At 54.3% G+C, this 26,596-nt stretch overlaps 1 pseudogene; it reads left to right on the plus strand.

The window, feature by feature from the left end:
* LOC134562736 (zinc finger protein 850-like) overlaps positions 1–26,596 on the plus strand; it is a 124,249-nt pseudogene that overhangs the window by 44,153 nt on the left and 53,500 nt on the right.

The raw sequence follows: 26,596 nt of genomic DNA on the forward strand, positions 1-26,596 counted from the left end.
TAATTTTGCTTTTTAATGCAAATTTTGGGGGATTTGTTTTAATTTTTGGGAATTCTGTGTCCCCCTGGGCTCTCCCCAATCTCGCAGCATCTTGGAGCATTTTCTGTCAATTTTGAGTATTTTTTGACTCTTCAGGAGCATTTTCTGTGGCTTTTGAGCCTTTTTTGCCAATTTCCATCCCAGTCTCAGTCTCGGTCTCAGCACGGTCCCAGTCCCAGTGCCGGTACCGGTGCCGCTCTTGGTCCCGCAGTGCTCCCAGTGCCAGTCTCAGTCTCGGTCCCAGTCCCTGGGCGGTGCCAGTCTCGGTGCTGGTTCCGGTGCCGGTCTTGGTCTCAGTCTTGGTCCCAGTGCCAGTTCTGGTGCCGGTTACGGTCTCGGTCCTAGTCCTGGTGCCAGTGCAGTGCCGGTCTCTGTTGTGGTGTCGGTTCTGGTCCCAGTCTTGGTCTCGGTGCCGGTCCCAGAGCGGCGCCGCTCTCAGTGCCAGTCTCAGATCCGGTGTCGGTCTCAGTCTTGGTGCTGGTGCCGGTTCTGGTGCTGATCGTGGTCTCGGTCTCAGTCCCGGTCCCAGAGATTTTAGTCCTGTTTGGGTGATTTTAGGCAAAACTGGGGAAGCTTAGAGTGGATTTTTGGCAGCTTTGGATAATTTTTGACCCATTTTGGTGATTGTAGGCCAAACTGGGCAGATTTAGTCTGGGTTTTTGAGCCTTTTTGTGTGGGTTTTCGGCCCCTTTGGCTGATTTTAGGCCAAATCTGGTGGGGTTTAGTCCCATTTGAGTGATTTTTAAGATAGTCTGGGCAGCTTCAAGGTGGATTTTAGATCCTTTTGGATGATTCTAGGCCCATTTGGGTGGGTTTTAGCATGGTTTGGGGTATTTTAGGCCAAATCTGTTGGGTTTTAGGGGGACTTTCAGTCCCTTTGGGTGATTGGAAACCAAACCAGGGGTTTTCAGTGTTGATTTTACACGCTATTGGGATACTTAAGAGTGATTAGAGGCTGATTTGTGTGGGTTTTAAACCAGTTTGGCCAATTTTAGGCTCTTTTGGTTAAATTTTGTACCCCTTTGGCTGATATGAACCCCATTTGTCTGAAGTAAGGCCAAACCATGTGGATTTAGGGTGGATTTTAGTGTCCTTAGGGTGATTTAAGGCCACAGTGAGGGGATTTTAGGCTTCTTTTGGTGATTTGAGGCCAAATCGGGCCCTTTCAGGACTTTCAGGCCACGCCCCTTTCCCCCTCACAGTTCCCGCCCTTTCCCTGACCCCGCCCCCACAGTTCGGGGCTGGGAACGGGGGAGGAGGAGGAGGGAGGGAGGAAGAGGCGGAGCGGCAGCAGGGAGCAGGAGGAGAAGGGCAGAGGAGGCAGAGGCGCCTCCAGAGCTCCCTGAACTCGCAGCACGGCCGGGGAGCATCACCTGGATCCCGCAGGTGCCCCGGGGAGGGGGAGCTCGCCCCAAATATCCCGGGGTTAGTCCCTGGGTTTGGGGTTTTTTTGGATTTTCTTGGAAGTGGCTGCTCTCAGTATGAGCCCAGTTGGCCCCCCCATGTTGTTCCAGTTTCCTCAGCACTCCCAGTATGAGCCCAGTCACTGCCAGTATCCCTAAGTGGGGAGACAGAAGAGGGGCGAGCTTTTCGGTTTCCTGGCACTCCCAGCAGCCTGGGGAGGGCAGGGACCAAGCAGACAGGGGATCTCCTTCCCCTTCCCTCTAGTGAGCCACACATAAACTCTAAAACTTAGAGACAAAGTGAGTTTTAAAGTAGGTGTGTGGTTTATTCAGCGCTCGGCATCATGTGGGATAGTTCCCAAAGGCATGCGTGCCCCTCGGCGCCCCTCGATCACTTGCATTTTCTTATATCCTCTAGAATGTTACACATACACCAAGTTTCCCAATACCACCATGCATATTCATCCTTTGGCTCTCTCACCCTCCCCTTCGTATGCTAATTGGTTATCAGTCCTTTTGGCCTGAGTAGTTGTCTCTGGTGGTCTCGGAGATGAAGGAAATAGTCTTCCTCTCGAGATGAGCTTCTGACCCCACTGCTGTGGGCGCTCAGGGATCCTCTACTCATAGTCCAGGCTATGAGACCGATCTTACCTGGTCCAGGGGCCTGAGGAGCCTCGTTATCTCAGTATCTCTGCTAATCTTGTATTCCTGTCTCCTGTTTTGGTAAACATCTTTCCCCTTGTCAGACATCCTTGCATTCCTCCTTATTGTTCCCTCACATAGCCCTGTCTCTTCTCCCCTTAGGCAACTGATGCAGCGCACAGAGCAGCGGAATAGTAAGCAACAGACATCATCTGAATGCCTATTCCTAATAAATATCTTCCAACGTCTATGGTTAATATTCTCTAGTTTCTAATCTCATATTTCATGGGGAGGGCAAGGACCAAGCACACAGGGGATCTCCTTCCCCTTCCCTGTGGCACGGAGGCAAATCCCATCCTCTCCTTGTCCTTCCTCCCCAGACAAGGAGCTGAGCATGGAGACCAGGGAGGACAAATCCCCGCAGCAGAACCTCGTGGGAGAGGCTGTTTTGAGCGGCTCCACAGCGCAGGAATCCACCAGGGAGGAAAAGCCCCGGAGATCCCTCACGAGGAGGGGCTGCAAACGCAGATCAGAAGAGGAAAGACCCACGCTGTGCCAGGAAGGCGGCTGGAGATGGAGCCAGAGCTCAGACCTGGTGGAGCATGAGCAGCTCCATGATGGGGAGAAGCCCCACAAGTGCTTGGAGTGTGGGAAGAGCTTCAGGTGGCGGTCCCACCTGCTCTGCCACCAGAGGATCCACACTGGGGAACGACCCTATGAGTGTGGGGAATGTGGGAAGAGCTTCAATCAGCATAGCCACCTCATCCTCCACCAAAAGATCCACACTGGGGAGAGGCCCTATGAATGTTCCGAGTGTGGGAAGGGGTTTCTGACCAGCACTCAGCTCCTCGTACATCAGCAGATTCACACAGAGGAGAGGCCCTTCCACTGCCCCGACTGTGGGAAGGGGTTCAAGTACAACTCCAACCTCATTACGCACCGGCGCACACACACAGGGGAGAGGCCCTACGAGTGTGATAAATGCAGGAAGAGGTTCCAGACCAGCTCCAATCTCCTCCTGCACCAGCGCACACACACGGAGGAGAGGCCCTTCCGCTGCCCCGACTGTGGGAAGGGGTTCAGGCAAAACTCCACAGTCAACAGGCACCGGCGCATTCACACTGGGGAGAGGCCCCACAAGTGTCCCCAGTGTGGGAAGAGCTTCTCACAGAGCTCTCACTTGACCAAACACAAACGGAGGCACCAGTAAGGGAAGTCCTGCGAGTGCTGCCAGCACAGGAAGAGCTTCATGCGCAGCTCCAACTCCATCCCCCTCTGGAGGAGCCACGCTGGGCAGAGCCCTGGTGACCCACATTCCCTGTGATCCGTGTTGGGAAGAGCCCTGGCTGGTTATCCTTTTGTTTTGGCCTTAATTTTCTTCTGAATTATCTTCATCATTTCACAGGTGTTAGATGGTGAATTTAGGATTTGGGGTCAGGTTCTGGAGAATTTTTGTGTTCTTGGGAGATTTTGGGCAGTGTTCTCTGTCTCTTTGCACTCCAAAAGCCAAGAGGGATCAATCTGTCCCCTCAAAATCACTTAAATCCACTCAAATTTTTGGAATTTTGACGTCCTTAAAGGGAAATTTGAAGTCTCTGTAGGGAAATTTTTGGCATTTTGGGGCCTACACTGAGAGTTTTGGGAATTGTGGAGTGTTTGCAGGGAAATTTTTTTGCATTTTTGCTCCAGACATGGAATTTTTTAGGTTTCTTTTGGGAATTTTTAGATTTTGGGGTCCCCACAGGGGACTTTTTGGGGTTCCCAGAAGGAATTTGTTATCCTATTTTAGCATCTCTTTAGAGAATTTTGGCTCCAAACATGGGAAGTTTGGGGTTTCTGTTGGAAATTTTGGTGTCTCTAGGGATTGTTTGAGACTTTTGGGCCTAAATGTGGGCATTTTGGGGTCTCTAGAGGGAATTTTTGGTTCCTAAATATGTTGGTGAACAGCTTGCCTGAAGCCTTACAGCCCCCTGACCTAGACTTGATAAGCCTATTCCTGTGAAAGAAGGGAAGTAAAACACCTTTGGCAGAGAGGGCACTGAGAGGCGGAGGGACTCAGCTCAGAGAACAGACGCCAGCCAATCCCTGACGAGCATGTACGCAGGCAGCTATTGGTCAGTGAAGTGGGTGGCACCAAGGTTCCAGCCAATCCCTGATGAGCATGTACGCAGGCAGCTATTGGTCAGTGAAGTGGGTGGCACCAAGGTTCCAGCCAATCCCTGATGAGCATGTACGCAGGCAGCTATTGGTCAGTGAAGTGGGTGGCACCAAGGTTCCAGCCAATCCCTGATGAGCATGTACGCAGGCAGCTATTGGTCAGTGAAGTGGGTGGCACCAAGGTTCCAGCCAATCCCTGATGAGCATGTATGCAGGCAGCTATTGGTCAGTGAAGTGGGTGGCACCAAGGTTCCAGACAATCAGATTTGGACACAGGGTTTTGGACAGCCCCGCATAAGAGAGAAGCACAGAATAAAAGCTGTTATTGGCACATGAACTTTGGTGTGCCATGTTGTCTGTTCTTGGATTCTCGTCCCCGAGATTTGGTGGTAAAGTGTCTTTTGCCCTCTGAAACACCTCATGCCAGAAGTAGAAGAGTCAGGAGTCGCCATCTCAGGTTTTGCAAGGTTGTTTATTCTTTCTTATCTCATAGTTCTTTCTGTGCTCTGCCAAGGTTCCTCCTGTGGCAGAGAACTTGTGGCGATTCCCCCCTGGTTGGGCGGTCTTAACCCTTTTGTACCATTCCTCGACCCAACTTTGTCCACAACTTATTCTCTATTTACAGTTAATTACCAATACCTATCACCTACACTAACCATGTCATCTCTACTCTAAACCAATCTCTTGTGACCCAGCACCGCAGAAGATGGAGGGCAAGAACAAGAAAGAAGAACAGGTCCACACCCTGATTCCTCCATCTTTGCTCTGCAGCCTCCATTCTAAGAAACCTCAAATTCTACTTTTCCACCCTGTGATAAACTAACTACTACTCATTTCACACTCTTGAGACTTGTAATTTCTCCTGGGCTCTGTGCCAAGGTTTCCAACCCCCCTGTACAGACTCCAAACCCCCCTGTACTGGTTCCAAACCTCCTGCTTGTGTCCCAGACCCTCCAGGGCAATCAGAGAGATGCCCTGGACTCCGACAGTCTGCCCGTCTCAGCTACGACAATCGGTGAACCCCAGTGTGATGGTGATAGCCCAGCTGTGTGGAGAGTGGGGAGACAGAGCCCAGCGGGGAACAGAGCAGCCTGTGAGAGCTGCCAGCAGCGTGGAGAGCTGTAACAGGCCGGTGCCGCTCTGTTCTTCTGGAATTTTCTTAGCCTTCTGATTGTTTATTTTCTTAGAGTCAGATTCTCACACTTCTAAAAGTCTCATAATGTAAAAATAGCTCTGTTTACTTAAACGTAGTTTTTGTTTACATTACTTTTTAGAAGAGGAGAAAAACTAATTGACTGTCTGTTTGACCGGTGTGGTTGGAGGAGTCGTGATCCTATCCTCCAATCCACAGCTGGTGCCAAAAATGTATAAATATGAAAGAAAGTAAAGTTCTTCCCCCTTCTTTCCTGCTGAGACATCTGTGAGTTGTGTGGTTCTTTTGTGTCCAACTGTGTCAGTCCAGACGTGTAAAAAATAGAAGAAACCTCTAGGGACACCGGGACACAAGTCTTGATGATAGCAAAAGCCGTAGTGAAGGTATGGACCCTCTTTTTAAGCAACCTGGGGATAAAAAAAGCCATAGTGAAAGTACGGTCCCTCTTTTTAAGCAAACGGGATAAAACACAACAAACAGACTGCAAACCTTGATGTGGTGGTGCAAGAGCCAGGGAATAGACACTGCCACAGAAGCTGCTTTTAGTATTAAGAACTGGGAACGAGCTGGTGAATTGGTATTAGACTCTGCCTCTGGAGGCAATGAAACTGCCCTGAGTGTTACAACTACCTGGAGGCTCGTGCTGGAAACATTAAAACCAATAAAAGCCGAGCGGAACGCAAAAGCGGCAGCAGAGGCACCGCCTGCTCAAATATACCCGGATGGCGGAGAGTGAAATATCCCGGGATGGTGGAGCGTGAAATATCCCAGGATGGCGGAGAGTGAAATGTCCCGGGATGGCGGAGAGTGAAATATCCCGCGATGGCAGAGAGTGAAATATCCCAGGATGGCGGAGCGTGAAATATCCCGGGATGCTGGAGCGCAGAGGGAAGCGCGCTGTCTCTATAGGACACGCAGTGAATCACACTGACTCCATGAATCTTCAGAAGGCTAGAGAGAGATTTATTCAAAACATGATTTCTTTCTATACTTTTTACAGAGATCAACATGATTGGATGGCAAAGTTAACACCTCTTCAACCACACTGGTCAAGCCAGAGGGCCATCAAGAAGTCCCTCTTCTCAAAAGGAATGAATAACAAAGATATAATAAAGAAAACATCTCTTTTTGTGTACAGCAAATCACCTGGGAAAGAAATTTCACAAACCAAAACATCTCAGGCATGAAATCAAAGCTACAGCGATCAGGACAATGGGTACTGCGTCGGGTTCGCAAGCGGAGAGAGCGAGCGAGAAGCCCTAAAGGGAGCGGCTTTCCCTGAGCTCGCTGTCCCCGCAGAGCCGCCCCGCCCCGCCGCCAACCCCCGCTGCTGCCAGCACCGGGTCTGCCCGAGCCGGAGCCGCTGCGCCCGCCCGAGCTGCAGGAGCCCGTCCCGGCACTGCCACCGCCGTGCCGCCCTGCCGAGCAGCCGCCAGGGCCCGGGGCCGCGTTTAATTTGGGGCCCCCGCCCCCCTCATCCCGCGGCCGGGGGCGCTCCCAGCCCCACCAGTGCCACCAGCGCGGCCCCAGCGCGGCCCGAGCGTCACCTCCCCCTCCCCGAATTCCGCTCCTCGCTGCACGTCTGCCTGGCAACTGATGAGTCATAGATAAGAAAAGCTCTGATTGGCTGGACATTGCCCCGCGGGGTCTCTGATTGGCTGGCGCTGTGAGAGGTGCTGGGCTCCGCCTGGCAACAGTGAGTCAGAGGCGCGCCGGGCGCCGATTGGCTGGAAATTGCTGGGTGGGGCCAGTGCGCTGAATTTCCGCCCGGCAACTGGCTTGTCATAAGCGACGCGCGTTCTGATTGGCCAGGATCTGTTTCAGGGTGGGGACGGGAGGACCTGGGGACCAGGAGACACCCGGCTTTTGGGGTTCCGATTCCCCTGTGGCCACCGGGGGGTCTCGGGGTCACCTCAAGATCCCCAAAATTGCGGGGGGGTCCCCGGAGCCCTTTGGAACCCCCCAAAATGGGCTGAAAGTGGCAGGAGCCATCCAAAAAAGGGATTGAAGAGTACGATCAAGGATTGGGGAGGGGATGGGAATGTGGGGAGAGGTCTAGGATGGAGGGAGGGCTCTGGGATTGGAGAGAAGTCTGAGATTGAGGGTGGGTCTATGACTGGGGAGGGGCCTGGGAATGGGGGAGGAATCTGGGGATGGAGAAGGGTGGAGGAGTGTTGATGTGTCTGGAATTGGGCAGGATCTGGAGATGGGGAGGGGTCTGGGATGGTGGGGGGGGGGGGGGTCTGGGATTGTAGGGAGGGGTCCATTCTCGGACTGGGGCAGGATCTCTTCCTGGAGGAGGTGGGGGGGTCCGTTCCCGATCCCATTCCCATTCCCATTCTCATTCCCATTCCTGTTCCCATTCTCGTTCCCATTCCCAATCCCATTCCCAATCACAATCCCAATACCATTCCCATTCCCTTCGGAGTCCAGGGCATCCCTCTGGCTGCCCTGGATGGTCTGAGACCCTGGCAGAGGGGTTTCGGACCCTGAGAGGGGGGTTTGGAACCCTGGCAGAGGGGTCTGAGACCCTCTCACAGGGCCCAAAGTGCTGGTTACGGTCTCGGTCCTAGTCCTGGTGCCAGTGCAGTGCCACTCTCAGTTCTGTTGTTGGTTCTGGTCTTGTTCTTGGTCTCGATGCCCATCCCGGAGCGGCACTGCTCTCAGTGCCAGTCTTGGTGCCGGTGTTGGTCTCAGTCTTGGTGCTGGGTCTGGTTCTGGTGCTCATCTTTGTCTCGCTCTCGGTAGCACTCCCAGAGCTTTTGGGTTCATTTGGGTGATTTTAGGCCAAACTGGGCAGCCTTAGTGTGCATTTTAAGCACATTTGTATGATTTTAGGCCAAATCTGGTGGGGTTTAGTCCCACTTGGGTGAATGTCAAATAACATGCGCAGTTTTAAGGTGGATTTTAGATCCTTTTGTATGACTTGACACCCATTTAGGTGATTTTAAGCCAAACCAGGTAGTTTTAGGGTTTATTATACACCATTATGGAAGATTTACGTGTGATTTGAAGCCATTTTGTCTGTGTTTTAAACCAGTTTGAGAAATTTATGATCCGTTTTAGTGGTTTTTGACCCATTTGGATGATTTTAGTACCATTTCTCTGATTTTAGGCCAAACCATGTGGTTTTAGGCTGGTTTTCACCCCCCTTGGGGTGATTTTAGTCCACATTGAAGGGATATGATGCTTCCTTGCGTGATTCGAGGCCCAACCTGATCAGTTTTCATGTGGATTTCAGGCCCCTTAGGAGAGTTTGAGGCCCTTGTGGGTGATTTTAGGACAAATCGGACCCTTTTAGGACCATGCATCCCCAGTTCTTTGTCCAGTGAATGCACCTGCGGAGAAACCTGGCAGACATCCCATCCCAGTCATGCCAGAGCTCCTGTGCTGTGGTTTTAGGATCCTTTGGGGGTTTCAGCCTCTGTCCTTGTTCGACAGTCCTGAGACAGATGAGGGATCTTGGGGCCGTGTCTTACAGGGGGATGTTTGGAGCTCACAGGGCTCCAAAGCCGAGCCCGAGACGACCCTTGGGGCGACATCAGGGGCTCCCCAAGAGGTGTTTTTGGGGGCCCGAGTGGCAGCAGAGACCTGATAGGGGCGGGGGAGCACCGGGTTTAGGGAGCTCTGGGAGAGCCTCAGCTTCCCTAAGCGAGACCCTGGAGAGAGGAGAGCCCCAGAAGCGGGGACCCCGAGAGGAGGGGGGGAGCCCTGGGATTGCCGGGACCATGGTGGGGGGCGCTGGGGCTGCAGGAGCAGGATGGGCGGGAAAGGGGAGTGGCTGCTCCCAGTACAAGACCAATTGCCCGCTCCCTGTGGTTCCAGTTTCCGTGGCACAATGTGGATGGTCCAGCCCTAACCCCCAGCCCACAGCCAGCGCTGGCCCCAGTGCCAGCTCTGAGCCCCCCTCGGCCCCAATCCCAGCCCAACTCAGCCCAAATCCCAGGCTGGAAACGGCCCCTCCCCCCCGCTCTGACACCGCCCCCGGCCCCGAGCCCCACCCCTCATGGAGCCCTCCAAGCAATGAGCCCAGGCACCCCAAAAGTGGGGCTGGGACCCCCGGAATGGGCTCGAGAAGCCCCAGAATGGGCCTGGGCATGCCCAGCATGGGACCGGGACCCCCACAATGGGGCTGGGACCCCCGCACCCGCTCCCCGCCTTACCCCACCATCAGCATGGAACGAACCAATCAGCGCCGCCGTGCACAATGCCAGCAGTAACACCTGCCGCAGCGACCAATCAGATGGCTCCGTCTCGCTGGCTCCCCGCCCCCATTATGACATCACAAAGGGCCCGGCCGCTCGGTGTCTGACGCCGAGAACGTCACTGAGCTGCCATTGGCTGTCGGGGAGAGGGCGGGGCTTGCCTCGAGTATAAAAGGGGCGTGAGAGGCCGCAGGTGTCCTGGCAGGGTCCTGCCATGGGAGCGGCGCTGGAGCCCTGGGGCCAAGCCTGCCCGGGCAGTGGCGAGCGACCAACCCTGCGCGGCCAGCAGGGGGCGACCAACCTGCGCCGCCGGAGGCCAACCCTGCGCAGCCAGCTGTGAGCGACCAACCCTGCGTGGCCAGCGGCCAACCCTGCCCAGCCATTGGCCAACCCTGCGCGGCCAGCGGCCAGTGGTCAGCGGCCAACCCTGCCCAGCCATCAACCAACCTTGCCCGGCCAGCGGCCAACCCTGCGCGGCGAGCGACCAACCTGCGCCGTCGGAGGCCAACCCTGTGCCACCGGAGGCCAACCCTGCCCGGCCAGCGGCCAACCCTACACTGCCAGCAGCGAGCAACCAACCCTGCGTGGCCAGCGGCCAACCCTGCGCTGTCAGGGGCCAACCCTGCGCCGCCGGAGGCAAACCCTGCGGGGCCAGCAGCTAACATATTGCGGCCAGCGGCCAGCGGCCACCCTGCACCACCAGCGGCCAGCAGCCAACCCTTCGCAGCCAGCGGCCAACTCTTCGCCTCGAGCGGCCAGCGGCCAACTCTGCCCGGCCAGCGGCCAGCGGCCAGCGGCCAACCCTGCGTGGCCAGCAGCCAGCCCTGCCCGGCCATCGGCCAACCCTGCACGGCCAGCAGCCAGCGGCCAACCCTGCATGGCCAGCGGCCAGCAGCAACCCTTCGCGGCCAGCGACCAACTCTTTGCCTCCAGCAGCCAGCGGCCAACCCTGCACGGCCAGCGGCCAACCCTACGCAGCCAGCGGCCAGCAGCCAACCCTTCGCGGCCAGCGGCCAACTCTTTGCCTCCAGCAGCCAGCGGCCAACCCTGCACAGCCAGCGGCCAGCAGCCAACTCTGCGCCACCAGAGGCCAACCCTGTGCGGCCAGTGGCCAACCCTGCACAGCCAGTGGCCAGCGGCCAACCCTGCACAGCCAGTGGCCAGCGGCCAACCCTGCACGGCCAATGACCAACCCTTTGCGGCTGGCGGCCAACCCTGCGTGACTAGCGGTCAGCGGCTAACCCTGCGCAGCCAGCGGCCAACCCTGTGCTGCCAGCGGCCAACCCAGCGCGCCCAGCAGCCAGCCCTGCGTGGCCAGTGGCCAGCGGCCAACCCTGCCTGGCCAGTGGCCCACCCTGCCAGGCCAGCGGCCGACGCTGCCCGGCCAGCGGCCAGCGGCCAACCCTGCACTGTCAGCAGCGAGCGACCAACCCTGCCCGGCCAGCGGCCAACCCTGCACTGTCAGCAGCGAGCGACCAACTCTGCATGGCCAGCGGCCAACCCTTCGGGGCCAGCGGCCAGCGGCCAACCCGGCGCGGTCAGCGGCCAACTCTTCGCCTCCAGCGACCAGCGGCCAACCCTGCCCGGCCAGCAGCCAGCGGCCAACCCTGCGCGCCCAGCAACCAGCCCTGCGTGGCCAGTGGCCAGCGGCCAACCCTGCCCAGCCAGTGGCCCACCCTGCCAGGCCAGCGGCCAACCCTGCCCGGCCAGCGGCCAGCGGCCAACCCTGCGTGGCCAGCTGCCATCAACCAACCCTGCCCAGCCAGCGGCCAACCCTGCACTGTCAGCAGCGAGCGACCAACTCTGCATGGCCAGCGGCCAACCCTTCGGGGCCAGCGGCCAGCGGCCAATCCGGCGTGGTCAGCGGCTAACCCACTGCGGCCAGCGGCCAGCGGCAACCCTGCACCACCAGCGGCCAGCAGCCAACCCTTCGCAGCCAGCGGCCAACTCTTCGCCTCCAGCGGCCAGCGGCCAACACTGCGCGGCCAGCAGCCAACCCTGCGTGGCCAGCGGCCAACCCTGTGTGGCCAGTAGCCAGCAGCCAACCCTGCGCGGCCAGCGGCCAACTCTTCGCCTCCAGTGGCCAACCCTGCCCGGCCAGCTGCTATCAGCCAACCCTGCCCGGCCATCAGCCAACCCTGCGCAGCCAGCAGCCAACCCTGCGCAGCCAGCGGCCCGGCCCAGGGGGAAAGGTGCGGGTGGACAGGAGGGAGGTAGCAGCACCGCATGTGTGTCTGCGCCCCATCCTGTCGTGGGATGTGCAGGAGGAGGGATGGGCACCGGCCAGAGACTCCAACCCCCGAGCGTGCCCTGCAGGGAGAGGGACAGAGAGCCTCCAGTGTCGCTGCAGGACACCAACAAAAGAGCAAAGACTGCGACTATTTCAGAAGGCAAAAGGCATAAAAGCCCCTTGAATTGTCTCATTTTAGAAGGTGTTCCCATACAGACTTAACTCCATGGGTGACCAAGACTTGCAACTCTCCAATGCCACTGGGCAAAGTAGAGAAACGGCCAAAATGTTTTTTCTCTGAGAAGCAGAAAAGCAACACATCACCTGGAGAAAGATTGTTTTGGGAGAGTTGTTTTGCCAAGATTGTTTTGGGAAGAAGCTTTCCTAAGAAACTTTTCCCTTGGGAAAGGAGTTAGGAGCTACCAGCAGGCTCCAATCTCTAAGGCCCAAAAAGATCAGGCCCAAAGCCTGGCCCCCGGCTCCCACAAGCATTTCCCACACCCACAGGGATGGAGACCCCTCCAGCATCCCTGGGGCACCGGCCAAAAGAAAATTGGTGGAAATCAAACTTTGAACACCGCAGCAAACGCTCTGGCCCAGATTTGCTTTTGCCAGGCCCTGCTGTGTCACCAGGGACACTGGGTTGCCTCAGGTGCCCTGGTGTCACAGCGCTGCCCTGGGCTCCAGCAGGCCCTGCTGTGTCCCAGGAGAGCCTGGCTTCCAAGACATTCCATGGCCCGGTGCTCTCACACCATGGAATTCTCTGGAATTGATGGAATCTGTCATCATCCCGGTGTCAGAGGAGTTGACAGCCCCGGGCAGGCCAGCGGATTTCTGCCTGGCTGCTGCCTTGGGACACGGCTGGATGGGGCTCGGAGCAGCCCGGGACAGTGGGAGGTGTCCCTGCCACGGCAGGGGTGGCACTGGGTGGGCTTGAAGGTGCCTTCCAAGCCAAACCATGGCCGCATTCTCATCCTGGGGAGCCCCACAAGAGCAGGACGAGGGAAAGAGCCCCGCAGAGACCCAGAATCCCGGAGTGTCGGAGTCTAGAACATCCCTCTGGCCACCCTGGAGGGTTTGGAGACCAGACAGGGGAGTCTGGGATCTGTACAGGGGGGTCAGTTAGACCCACACAGGTCCCAGGAGGACACTGACTCTGATTCCTGTCCATGGGAGTGAACACTCACATGCAGGAAGAATCACAAATCCTAAGAATTTGAAATAAGTAGTGGATGGTTTGTTGTAGAATATAAATATAGAAATTATGATTCTTAGCATATGGGGCTGAAGAGACAAGATGGAGGAATTGGGGAGTGGCCCCTGTGCTCCTTGTTCTTGTTCTCGTCCCCCATCTTGTGCTGAGTTGGGTTTTAGAGATTGGTTTAGAGTAGAACTGACATGTTAGTATAGGTAATAGGTATTGGTAAAATTTTGTAAATAAAAAATACGTCTCGGACAGTGGTTGGGTCAAGGGGACCGTACATAAGGTACGGGGCTCTCTGATCCGCCCAGTCTGTCGCGTGTCCTGCTCTGCGGAGACACCTTGCAGAGCTGAGAAAGAACTAAGATAAGGTACCCTGCCAGGAAGGCCTAGCAGAGTTGAAAAAGGACTGAGATAATGAAGAATAAACAACCTTGGAAATGTGCACCGGCAGACTCAGTTTGTCGTCCCTGCCTCTGGTGTGTAACACTTAGGGCAAAGAGAAGACCGAAAACCTGATCACCTCTGGGAACAGCAACCCAGGGGAAACTCCTAGGGAACAGCAACCTTGGGAGACCCTTATTACCTTGGGGAACACCAACCCCAAGGAGAATCTCAGGAAAACTACAACCCTGAGACCGGAGGATTCCCTCTCCAGGGCAGGAGGGTGCTGAAAGCCAGAGGAGGTCCCCAGTTGCCCACGCTGCTGACTTTGAAGCCCCTTGCCAGGCTCCTCTCCCTCTCCTCACTGCATTCTCCAGCCACGAGGGGATTGCCCTGCTCCAGAGCCGCTGTCCGGCAAGAACGCCGAGGGAGCTGCCCGGCCACGCTCCCTCATTCACAAAGTCACCTCCAACCACCACCCAAGCATCGTCCCCGCCTCTGTGGGCTGGCCAGGGACACGGACACCACTGGTGGAGCAGTTCCCGGCCCCAGCACCCGCCCCAAATTCAGCCCGAGCTCCCTCCTCCAGCCCAGCCCCAGCCTGCACTGCAGTCACAGGTCCGGCTCCAGCTGCCAAACTCAGCCCCAGTTCCTGCCCTGAGCCCATCACCACCATCAGCCTCAGCCCCAGGCCAGCCCCAGAGCCACTGCCCCCCCCCGAGCCAGCCCGAACCCCCAGCCCACAGCCAGCGCTGGCCCCAGTGCCAGCTCTGAGCCCCCCTCGGCCCCAATCCCAGCCCAACTCAGCCCAAATCCCAGGCTGGCAACGGCCCCTGCCCCCCGCCCTGACACCGCCCCCGGCCCCGAGCCCCGACCCTCATGGAGCCCTCCAAGCAATGAGCCCAGGCAGCCCAAAAGTGGGGCTGGGACCCCCGGAATGGGCCTGGGCACCCCAAAAGTGGGGCTGGGACCCCCGGAATGGGCCTGGGCACCCCAAAAGTGGGGCTGGGAGCCAAGAATAGCAATGGGCACCTGCACAATTGGGCTGGGCATCCCCGGGATGCTGCTGAGACCTCCAGAATGGAGCTGGGCAATGCCAGAATAGGCCTGGGCACCTCCAGAATGGGGCTGGAAACCCAAGAATAGGTATGGGGGATCTATAGGGGATCTATAGGGGTCTGGGGGGTCCTGGGAGTCTCTTTAGGGGATGTAGTGCCATGTCTACAGGGGATGTAGAGGAGTCTATAAGGCATTTTTGGGGATCTATTGGGGTTTTAGGGTCTTCTGGCTCTGCCTAAAGGGGGCTTGGGGGCTTATAGGGGATCTCTCGGGGTGTGAGGGGTCTACAGAGGGTCCGGAGGAGTCCATAAAGTGTGTCTGGGCATCCCTAAATGGGGTCTGGGGGTCTCTGTAGGGGATTTGGGGGGTCTGGGTGGCCTTTTGGCTGACTGGGGGGGTCTGTAGGGGCCTGCGTGAGCCTGTAGTGGGTGCGGAGAGGTCTGGGGGTGTCTCTTGATCCCTGGGGGGGTCTGGTGGGGTCTGGTGGGGTCTGGGGGTCTCTAATGGAGGTCTGAGGGGTCTATAGGGGTCTATGGGTGGTCTTTAGAGGGTCGAGGGGGGCCTGGGGATCCCTATAGAAGATTTGAGTAGGGTCTGGGGGTCCCTGTAGGGGCTCTGGGGGTCTCTATGGGTGATTTGGAGGTCTCTATGGGGGGTCTTTGGGGCATCTATAGGGGCTCTGTAGGGGTTCTGGGGTAGCCTATAGAGGGTCCAGGGGTATCTGGGGGGTCTGAGGGGGGTCTCGGGATCTCGATAGGGGAATTCTGGGGTGCTTCAAGGGAATATTTTGGGAATTTTGGGCTCTGTTCAGGGAATTCTTGGGATTCAAATGGGCCAATTTTGGGTTTTCTATTGGGAAATTGTTTGAATTTTGGGGCCTCTATTGGGAATTTTGGGTCCAAACCCAGGAATTTGGAGCATTTTGGGTACAAACGTGCGCATTTGGGGATCTCTAGAGGGGAATTGTGGGAGTTTTGCAGTCCCCAGAGGAGATTTTGGGTCCAAACTTTGGAATTTGGGGTCCCCAAAAGGATCTTTTGGGAAATTTGGGTCCAAACTTGGGAACCTTTGGCTCTCTAGAGAGGATTTTGAGGGAATTTTGGGTCCAAGCATAGGAAGTTTGGGAATTTTTTTCCCAGATTTCCTCTTCAAGTTCTTGGTGATCAGCAGTGCTGTAAATGGCAAGTCCTGCCTGCTGCACAACTTCATTGAAAGCAAGTGTAGAAAATTCTGGGAATTTTCAGGGATTTTGGGAATTCTTGGGGGTTGGAGGGATTTTGTATTTTTTTTATTTTTAAAGTATTTTTAGGAAATTTTGGTGTTTTCATTTTGTTGGTTTTTGGTTTGGTTTGGTTTTTTTTTTTTCATTTTTAAGGGTGGTTTTTGCTGACATTTGGGGGCTTTGGGGGGATGCTTTTGGAATTCTAAAGAGTTTGGGAGTTTTTTAGGGAATTTTTGAGATTTGGGGATTTTGGTGGGATTTTTTAATATATTTCTGGGCATCTTAAGGGTTTGGTTGTTCTATTTTTTTCTTTTCTGGGTGGTTTTTGTTGGTGTTTGAGAGAAAAATTTTTGTGACTTTTTGGGAACTTGATAAATTCAGGCTACTCTGAGAATAATATTGGAATTTTTGGAAGCATTTTCAGGTTTATTTTTCTCTTTTGAGACATTTTGAGGCTTTTCTCAGTTCTTGTTTTATATAATTTTGCTTTTTAACGCAAATTTTGAGGAATGTTTTTTAATTCTTGGGAATTCTGTGTCCCTCCGGGCTCTCCCCAATCTCACAGCATCTTGGGGCATTTTCTGTCACTTTTTGAGCATTTTTTGACTCTTTAGGGTAATTTCCTGTGACTTTTCAGCCATTTCTGCCAGTTCCAGTGCCAGTCCCAGTCTTGGTCTCAGCACGCTCCCGGTTCCAGTGCCGGTACCGGTGCCGCTCTTGGTCCCGCAGTGCTCCCAGTGCCAGTCTCAGTCTCGGTCCCAGTCCCTGGGCGGTGCCAGTCTCGGTGCTGGTTCCGGTGCCGGTCTTGGTCTCAGTCTTGGTCCCAGTGCCAGTTCTGGTGCCGGTTACGGTCTCGGTCCTAGTCCTGGTGCCAGTGCAGTGCCGGTCTCTGTTGTGGTGTCGGTTCTGGTCCCAGTCTTGGTCTCGGTGCCGGTCCCAGAGCGGCGCCGCTCTCAGTGCCAGTCTCAGATCCGGTGTTGGTCTCAGTCTTGGTGCTGGTGCCGGTTCTGGTGCTGATCGTGGTCTCGGTCTCAGTCCCGGTCCCAGAGATTTTAGGCCAGTTTGGGTGATTTTAGGCCAAACTGGGCAAGCTTAGGGTGGATTTTGTACAGCTTTGGATGCTTTTAGGCCAAATCTGGTGGGTTTTCGGGTGGATTTTAGATCCCTTTGGATGACTTTTGGTCCATTTGGGTGATTGTAGACCAAACTGGGCAGGTTTAGTTTGGGTTTTCGAGGCTTTTAGTGTGGATTTTAGACCCCTTTGTCTGATTTTAGGCCAAATCTTGTGGGGTTTAGTCCCATTTGACTGATTTTAAGAAAAGCTGGTCAGTGTCAAGGTGGATTTTAGATCCTTTTGGATGATTCTAGGCCCATTGGGTGGGGTTTAGCATGGTTTGGGTGATTTTTAGGCCAAATCTGTTGGGTTTTAGGGGGGGCTTTAGGTCCCTTTGGATGACTGTAAGCCAAACCATCTATTTTCAGTGTTGATTTTACACCAGCTTGGGAGACTTAAGTGTGATTTTTGGCCATTTTGTGTGGGTTTTAAAGCAGTGTCTTGGGTTGAGAATTGTAACCAAAAGTGTGTATTCTATTTTCATCTCTTGAAGTCGGTTGGGAGATATTGTTCCTTATCTTTTGTAACTCTAGGGGTGGAAAGAGGGGGGATGGCCTCTGTTAATGGGACACCTGATGACACCAGATAAGGCAGGGCCTTCTTATCTCTTCCTCCACCCATCCTCCTCCGAGGGATATCACCTGTGAATGGGCCATTGAAGGCCTCTCACATGACTGATAACATCACCTCATCCCATTGTGAGATGCTCCACCCAGTGGGAGGAGCCAAAGCCTTTCCACCGGGATAAAACCAGCAACCCCAAACACCAAGGGAGCCTGTTTGCACTGGATTCCCAGAGGATGACTGGACCCTTTCTTGAGGATCATCTCTACTTCAACAGAGCCACAACTGTCACTGTGGGAGGACTCAGTGTGGGCTGCTTCCAACAGCCTGAGCAACAGGGTGCCAGGTTTGCATTCTGACTCTGTCAGTGTCCTGTGTACTGTTGCATTTATCTTATTTTATTTTTATTTTATTTTTATCTTTCTTGTTGTTTGTTCTCTCTCTATTAAATTGTATTTCTGACTTGGAGTCTCACTGGTTTTGCTTTCAAAGCAGACACATTTGCAAGCAGGCAGCTTTGTGAATGTTTTCCAGGAGCTGTTTGGGACTACCAAGTAAAGTTAAAGTGTCTCCACTTTCCAAGGAGCTAATCCCCCTTGCCCAGGAAGCTGTGCATTGAGTCAGGGACCATGGGTTGCGTTTGTCTCTCGTACTTAAGAAAACTTCATGTCTCCAATACCCACTGGCTTCTTGTTCTGTCAATTTAATTTGATCTCCATTGCTGAGATATACTCGGAAAACACATTCTGTCTCCGACTAGTGAGGGATACGTGAGTACGCTCCTTTTAACTTAGATAATTCAGTGGTGGTGTCTGGGATTTCTTTAGTGGTTATATGTGGGTCAGAATCTTAATCATTAATAAAATTGTATTCTGTTTCAACTAAAGGTCTCATGCTAGGGCAGCAGCGTTGCCCACAATTTTTTACTAACACTTGTTCTTTCTGGGGGTAAATCTGATTAATGTGAGGTGTTTCCTTTTCCTCTGCCTTTTTTGGCAAGTCAGCATTCTCTAAGTTTTTAGAATATTCATCTCCCAAGGCAGCCCATAGCAAATAATTTTTGTCTTGTACCAAATGGTTTTCATTTTGCACAATTTCAACGAAATTTTGAAGGGAATCTGTTATTGCATTTTCTTCACTTCTTTGCTTAAAGCAAGTTTCTATAGCTCCCTGTTGGGGGTTAGATTTGCCTCTTTTTCACTTACAGAATTTTTTCCCATAAGTTTCCAAGAAACCCTAATGACAGTACCTAGCCAGAACAAAGAGAGTAGTTGAAGAACATGGCAACACAAGGCTACACCTATTGTTTTTGAGTCTCTGGGAGTGTCCCTGAGAGGGGAGAGATGACGAGCTTTGGGAAAGGTAAAGAGACAGAGCTGGGGGAGGGGAACTCACTCTTGCTCTCAGCATCGAGGAGGACGGTCAAGCTGCCCCTCGATGCAGAAAGAGTTCACGGCCATCACTCTGCTTCCTCCTGGGAAATCTACTGTCATCTGCTCGTGTACCCAGGAATCCTGAGCTGGCTTTCTCCAGTCCTCCCCCCACCGCCGCTGCTTCTTCAGAGTTTTGAGGCTCTCCTGCTGCTCTGTAGCCCTGCACTGCCCAGCCCTGCCGGGACACCCCTGCTGCTCCAGCTACCAGCGCAGAGCTCCTCATCTCATCCACCAGCCCGGGACTTTCCTCCTTCTCCAATTCGGCCTCTTGGAGTCCTGCAGGGCACCGAGATCAAACTGCCCCGGGGTTTTTGTGAAAGAAAGCCGTCAAGGTTCTTGGTTCTGTTTATTATTAAAGCTGTAGTTGTTGTTTGTTTGTTATTTTGTCATATATACTAGTAAAGAACTGTTATTCCTATCCCCATACCTCTGTCTGAAAGCTCCTTTAATGTTTTAAATTAGAATAATTTGGAGGGAGGGGATTCGAATTCTCCGTCTCTAGGGAGGTCCTGCCCCCTTCCTAGCCGATATCTGTCTTTAAAACAAAGGCAAAAGGCCATTAAAAGAGGCTCGTGTTTGCCTTGCTTCCCAGAAGTGCTGGAGGTATTTCCAGGAGAAAAACAAAAAATTACTGTCCTGTTGTGTGGTAGAAATCCCACCACAATTGTGACTCTGTGAGCAAACACAGCCAGTGCTTTTTGGGTTCTAACAGCTGAGAGTGTCGCAGAGCAGTTTTTATATTATTTTTTGAGTTCTGAAAGCATTGTTGCCAAAACACTCTTTCTCTCCTGTCTTCTGTCATGAACTGTGGAAGAGAGAGAAAATGGAAAGGGGCTGAGATTTGATTAAATTGCCTGTTTTAAAAAAAGTCCTAAATAGTGTCAGCTTGATGCCTGATAGTTTAGAAATTGCATTAGTATCACTTATTTCATCCCACCAGATAGATGGGATTAAGACTTCCAACAACAAAAGCACTGGATGTGTAAGAGCTCAGTTTTCCGCCCCTCACACTCTGCCAGCTCAACACTGGGATTTGCTGCTCCCAAGCACGGACCCCACATCCCTGCAGCCCCTTTCCATCCAGGAATGGGGTGGAAAGGGGTGGAGAGTCCACAGGATGTGATGAGATGAATTTTCCACATCAGCCCTTTCTTGCTGTGTTCTTTCCTCCCGTTGTGAGATGCTGTGCTGGGACCCCTTTCACAGGGGTTTGTTACTAAGTGAAACATTCAGGATTTTTCTGCTTTTTGTCGCATCCCTCCTCTGCCTGGAGTTGCTGATCTTGTTCCGAACATTGAAAACCTCTTCAGTTTCTGTCATTAGACTGAAATTTCATTACTGCTTTGATTGCACACCTCTTTCAGGCAGGCTTTTCCTCTCTCCTTGCCTGCACTTGTCAGGCCTGAGAAGAGAAATTTTGTCCAGCCTTGGGACAGTTCCCATCATCTATCCCTGCTCCTAATGCTGCTTTGAATGATCTTGGGAATGTGAGCATGAGGGAAACTGGGGGGACTTTAGTGAGAGCAAAAGTGAGGCACAGAGGCCAAAGTGTAAATGCAGAGGCTGGGTTCCCCCAGTCTGCAGTGCTGTGGGGATTGGGGCCTTGCAAACTGCTGTTTTTCTCTGTCAACGGCTGATTCCTTCTGTGGATCTCCTCCTGGAATTCCTGTGCACCAGGGCTGGTGCTGGAGCTGCAGCCACACCAAGTGCCCAAAAGCTGTGTGGGAGCCAGTGGGAATCATTGCTTTGCTGCTTTTGGTGAAAAGTTGTGACGTGACCCTCAGTGTGAGGGAGGTGACACCTTGATGCTGCTGCAGAGCCCAGACACTGTCTGAGGAGAGAGCTCAGGAGAAGGTGAAGAAAAAGCAGGATTAAATGCCATGTGCTACTGAGCTGTGTCAGAAAGTGCTTGGAGTGAAGTGTGTGAAGTGACTGGGAGAGCTGGATAGAAGGGACAGCTCTGAGAGGTGTGTGCTCCATCAGTGCCGTCCTAAGAATGATCTTTGCACAGAGATGAAAAAGGATCAGTTTGCATGGCCTGCATGTCTGGCTCTGGAAATTCTGTGTGTTGCACAAGCTGAGAACTGAAATCAGCTGGCTCTGAAATATCATCTCTGCACCTTAGGCAGGAACTAAGAGTTCAGAGTTCTGACCAGGTTCATAAAAATCTGTCATAACCCAGAAGCAAACCTCGGCAATACACATCTGTGGCAGGTGAGGAGACCGAAAGCTTTCATTATTGTTATCCTTGGAGAAAGAATTCAGCAAGAAAAAGCCTCTCTCTTGCCATTAAAACGCCTGTGTTTGAGCTCTGCCCCAGACTCCCAATGTCAAGGATTTCTCTGTGTGGTTGGGGGTAGGTTCTCCCCCCGTAGCTCTTTGCAGGTTGGTGCTAATTCAAGATGTTCTGGAGGGTTCAGATGTTTGGGTGCCCAGGCAGGGAGTGCAGAACAGGGATGACAAGCGCTGACCTTTGCTGTGCCAGAAAGTGCAAGGGACAAATTGGTGCCAGTGAAGGTCATGCCTTTCCCTGGGAGGATCAGTTCTTGTTGTGCTTGTGGCAGAGTGTGGTGCCAGAGGGGTTTGCAAAGGCAATCTTGGTGCATGCAGGCCAGAGGCCCCTGTGCTGCAGCTCCCTCCAGGCTGGCTGCAGCCCCTCAGGGTGCCCAGGAGCAGGGCTTGCCCGCAGCCCAGTGCAGCCTCGGGAGCCCTGGGGCTGCCCAGGGAAGAGCCATGGCTGAGGCTCTGCAGGACCAGGCAGGCTCAGCCCTGCTCCCTCCTGGCATCCCATGGCACAGGGCCCACGGGGATTTGGCCCTGCACACCCCAAGGGTGTCCCGAGAAAGGGCAAGCAGAGGGTGACCTCTGTCAGGGGGAGCCCTCTGTGCACAGGGACCCCCACTCCTGGGCTGGCTGTGCCAGCTCCCCCAGGAACCTCCAGCCCTGGCAACCTGCACCAAGTGGAGACCACCACTTTGGAAATGCTGCCTGTGCCCAAAGCAAATGCAGGGAGACCTGGGCTGTGAAAAACAATGATTGTATATTTCCAGAAGATCAGCAACAAACATGAACTACAGTAGTGTGTACATTGTAAGAATATTTGTAACAGCAACAATGTGTAGAACGTATTTACATAAGAACATATCTAGCAAAAACATAGGAAACATATTTACAGAAGATAAAAAGGATACCCTAAAACCTATATCCTAAAGACAACACACCCTGAAACCTATATCCTAAAGAAAAACAGCAAACTCCAAAACATATATACAGAATTGTGGCCTCTCTTTCTGGGATGTCCCTCAGCCCTGGAAGAAAAGCAAGTGCAAGTCAGGCACCAGGGATGTTCCAGGTGCTCCCAGGCTGGCACAGGCTGGCACAGGGGGTCTCTGCTGTCACAGCTGAGCCTGCCTGGGGCTGGGGGCTGTGCCCCAGCTGGGACGGGGCTTGTGTGGCCCCAAGGAAGCCCAGGACAGGCCGGGGATGGCCACAAGGATCCAGTGCCCGGGGCACCGTGTCCCTGAGCAGGGAGCACCCAGCCCAGCCCCAGCCTGGCAGCAGGGGACCCACTCTGCCTGTGGGGAGCACATGCCTGTTCTGCTGCTGCCACGGTCCTCATCCCAATACCATGGCCTCCTCCTCATCATTATCATCAATCTCCATATCTTCAATCTGGTCTTCTATGTCCACCTCCATATCTTCCTCTGTCTCCTCCTCCATATCCACCTCCATATCTTCCTCTCCACTCTCATCTCTGTCCACCTCCATGTCCTCTTCTGTCTCAAGCTCTACATCTATATCCATGTCTTCCACTCTCTCCTCTTCTACATCCACTTCCATCTCTTCTACTCTGCTCCCTTCTTCCTCCACCTCCATGCCTTGCTCTGTATCCTGTAAATCCACGTCCATGCCTTCTTCTCTATCTTTGACAACCTGCAGAGGCAGCAAAACCTCAGAGTGGGGTCCCTGTCCCACACCATCCCCACAGAGCTGCACCCCAACCAGAAGGTCCTGGGGTGTCCACCTCCTTGGAATGGCACCATACCTCCATTGGGAGAACTATGAGGATCCAGCAGCAGAAAGAATTGGCCAAATCCAGCAAACAGCCAGCTTTCAGAATGGATGCAGCCTGCAGAGGAAGCAAAACCTCAGTGGGGTCCCTGTCCCACACCATCCCCGCACAGCTCCAGCCCACCCAGGACATCCAGGGGTGTCCACCTCCCTGCAATGGCACTGTACCTTCCTCAGCAGAAAGGTGAACATCCTGCAGGGATGGATGACAAAATCCAAGCAAAAGACAGCTCACAGGCCTGATGGGGTTCTCAGGGATCAGGGGACAATCAGGGTGCCAGCACTGCTCTTGCAGCAGGGTGAAGGCTGGGCTGACACAAGGGCCAATGGTTGTGTTGTGCTCTTTGCTGGGTGCTGCCAGTTCCACTTGGAACATGCACTGTGACATCCCAGCTGCCAGGAGTCCAGGCTGGCTCTCAAGTGGACACTGGCAACCAGAGAATGATGGAAGCCCTGAGCGCTTGGGCTTGGAAGGGACCCTGAAGATCATCTTGGTGCAACCTGAGCAATCTTGCTCACGCCCTGTTGCTCAGAGCCCTGTTCCCACCTGGCCTTGGCTGTTGCCAAGGATGGGGCATCCACAGCCTGCGTGCACAGCCTGGCCCAGTGCCTCAGCACCCTCAGTGCAAAAGAACATCTTCCTGAACCTTCCACTCCCACCTCCAATCCACCTCCTGCCCTTGAAAGCCACCCCCCCTTGCCCTCTCTGCACAGGCCCTGCTGAACACTCTGTGCCCATCTTTCCTGGGGGACCCTCCCAGCCCTGCACAGCTGCACTGAGGCCTCCCCATGGCCCTCTCTCTGCAGGCTGAGCATCCCCAGCCCCACATGCACAGCAGGCAGGCAGATCAGTGGCAGTCAGGGCTGAGGGGCAGCAAACAGCATCAGGGACTGAGAGATGGCAGCTTTAGAGCCAGGTTTGTCTCTAAATGCACAAAATTAATACTCGTGGAGGGGAAGATATTGGGACACTGATTCTGTTCCAACTGGTGAATATTTTCTTTCTTTTTTCTGATTTTCTGTGATGCTGCAAAAGTGTTGCTGTTTGAAAGGAAGTTTGGCACAGGATCCATTGTCTTGTCCATTTGTGAAACAACGAGCAAAGTCTGGGCAGGCTGATGATGCAGAGCAAAACTTGCAAATGTAGTGGTGATCCTGAGCCTGGGGGATGCAGCTAAACTCAGTCAAAAGGAATTTCTGGAAAGCTGGGCCTGGTTCTCAATTCTGGAGTTTAGCTCCATCAAGACCCTTCATGGCTGACAATCAATCACTCTTTGTCCCCACACCCTGCCCAGCATTTCCCTCATCCCACCCCTGGCACTCCCACGGATCAGGAGCAGTGTGGCCAGCAGGACCAGGGCAGTGATTCTTCCCCTGTGCTGGGCACTGCTTGGACAGCACCTCGAGTGCTGTGTCCAGTTCGTGGTCCCCCAATTCAGGAAGGACATGGAGGGGCGGGAGCTGTCCAGAGAAGGGCAGCAAGGCTGGTGAGGGGTCTGGAACACAAGGCCTGGGAGGAGCAGCTGAGGGAGCTGGGATTGTTTATCCTGGAGAAGAGGAGGTTCAGGGGAGACAAGGTGATATCAGAGCACAGGTTGGACTTGATGATGTCCATGGTCTTTTCCAACCTTGCTCATTCTGGGATTCTCTGAAACCACCCTTGGGGCAGATGCAGGATGAGCCTTGGGCCTCCTCTGCTGAAGGTCCCGCAGCCCAGGTCCCTCAGGTTCTCCTCACAGCCCCAAAGCCCATCCTGTCAGTCCTGCAGAGCCTCTGCAGCCCCTCCTCATTGCCCAGAGCAGGGAGCCCCACAGCCAGACACAGGAGCCCAGATGTGCCCCCTGGCCCTTGGTGCCTCTGGCAAGGGAGCAGCAGGAGGCACTGCAGGAGCCTGCAGACAATTCCTGAAGCACTTGGAGGATGATCCTGCTCCCCAAGAGGCATTCCCATGGTGACACCTCAGGAACTGAAATGGGGAGTGGGGCCAGGGAGGAAAGGGCAACCAGGGATGGGCTGTTTGCAGGGCTGGGAACAGGGGTGGGCAATAGGAAGAAATTTTTACCAGGAAGGGTAAAGAAAGCCAAGGGAAAGCAAAGGAAAATCTCTGGGCAGTTTGGGGGTGGCTGCCAGGAAGCCCTGGCTCTGAGCAACAATGTCTGCAGTGGGACAGGAAACTCCCAGCTGATGGGACCAAACTTTCTGGCTGACTTCAGAGGCCACCACAAACCTGAGTGGTTTCTCTCCTGTCCTCCAGCCCCTCCAGGCCCCAGGGGCTGATGGCATTTGTGCTCACTCAGGTTCATCTCCCCACACCAACACCATGGGGGTGCTGACGCCTGCTCTGTGCAGTGCAAACAGGGGCTCCTGAGGCAGTGCTGCCGTGTCTGTGCCTGCAAGGATGTGGCACCTGTGTGAGCTGGGGGAGAGACCAGGGCTGCAGAGGGGGGATGTTGTTGGCAGGTGCATGAGGACGCTCTGGGACTCTGTCCTGGGGTGTCCAGTGCAGTGGGGATGGATCAGCCCCTGCTCCCCCAGGGTCCCTGCAGAGCCCCAGCCATGCTGTTTGCTCCCACCATGTGCACAGCCAACCTGGGGCTGCTCACGGGGCTTTTCTGTGCTGAGCATTGGCCTGGGTGTGTTCTGGAGAGAGCCTGGGCAAGGAGCCTGCAGCCCCCAGGCCCTGGCCTGAGGCGTCACCGCTGCCCCAGCAGTGGCCATGGCCTGTCCCTGCTGCAGCCCCAGCACTGCCACCCCCAGCCCTGTGCCCGGCCCCAAGAGCACTCAGGCCCTACAGCAACAGCAGGGCCAGGAGGGCAGCGGGGCAGGGCCACGGCAGCAGCACTGGCAACACCAAGTGCTGCTGCTGCTGCTGGGCACAGCTGCTGTGCCAGCACTGATCTGCCCCAGCTCTGCACACAGACATTGCTGCTGCAGCCCCAGAGAAGGGAACCAAAGGGACATCTCTGCAGAAAACTTGGCTGGGAGATCCTTGAGTTCCTTTAAAGTCACCAAGAGGGCAGCCCCTCATTGACACAGTCTGTGGCCACTGGGAAGGTGCAGGGAAACAAAATGAGAAATGGCACAAACAATGACGTTTCTTTGTGGACAATATTGAAAAACTAAAACAAAGAAAAAGAATGTCCAAAATAAACCAACGAGAAGTATCAAAGACGACTTTTATTAGAAGGGATTTGCAGAAATTGGCCAGCACTTTAATGTTGCTGAAACCATCCAGTCATCATTCTTCACACTGCAGCCTTGACCTCCTGGTCCCTCAGGCTGCAGATGAGGGGGTTCAGGGCTGGAGGCAGCACCAAGTCAGAACTGACAGGGCCAGATCCAGGGATAGGGAGAAGATGCAGGGGGGCTTCAGGTAGGCCAACACTGCAGTGCTGAGGAACAGAGAGACCACGGCCAGGTGAGGGAGACAGGTGGAAAAGGCTTTGTGCCCTCCCTGCTCAGAGGGGATCCTCAGCATGGCCCTGATGATCTGCACATAGGAGAAAACAATGAACACAAAACAACCAAATACCAGAGAGGCACTAACTGCAATGAGCCCAAGTTCTCTGAGATAGGATTTGGAGCAGGAGAGTTTGAGGATGGGGGGATTTCACAGAAGAACTGGCCCAGGGCATTGCCCTGGCACAGGGGCAGGGAAAATGTATTGGCCATTTGCATGAGAGCATTGAGAAAGGCTCTGGGCCAGGCAGCTGCTGCCA

This window comes from Prinia subflava, chromosome 30 (genome assembly GCF_021018805.1).
Source record: "Prinia subflava isolate CZ2003 ecotype Zambia chromosome 30, Cam_Psub_1.2, whole genome shotgun sequence".
Taxonomy (NCBI): domain Eukaryota; kingdom Metazoa; phylum Chordata; class Aves; order Passeriformes; family Cisticolidae; genus Prinia; species Prinia subflava.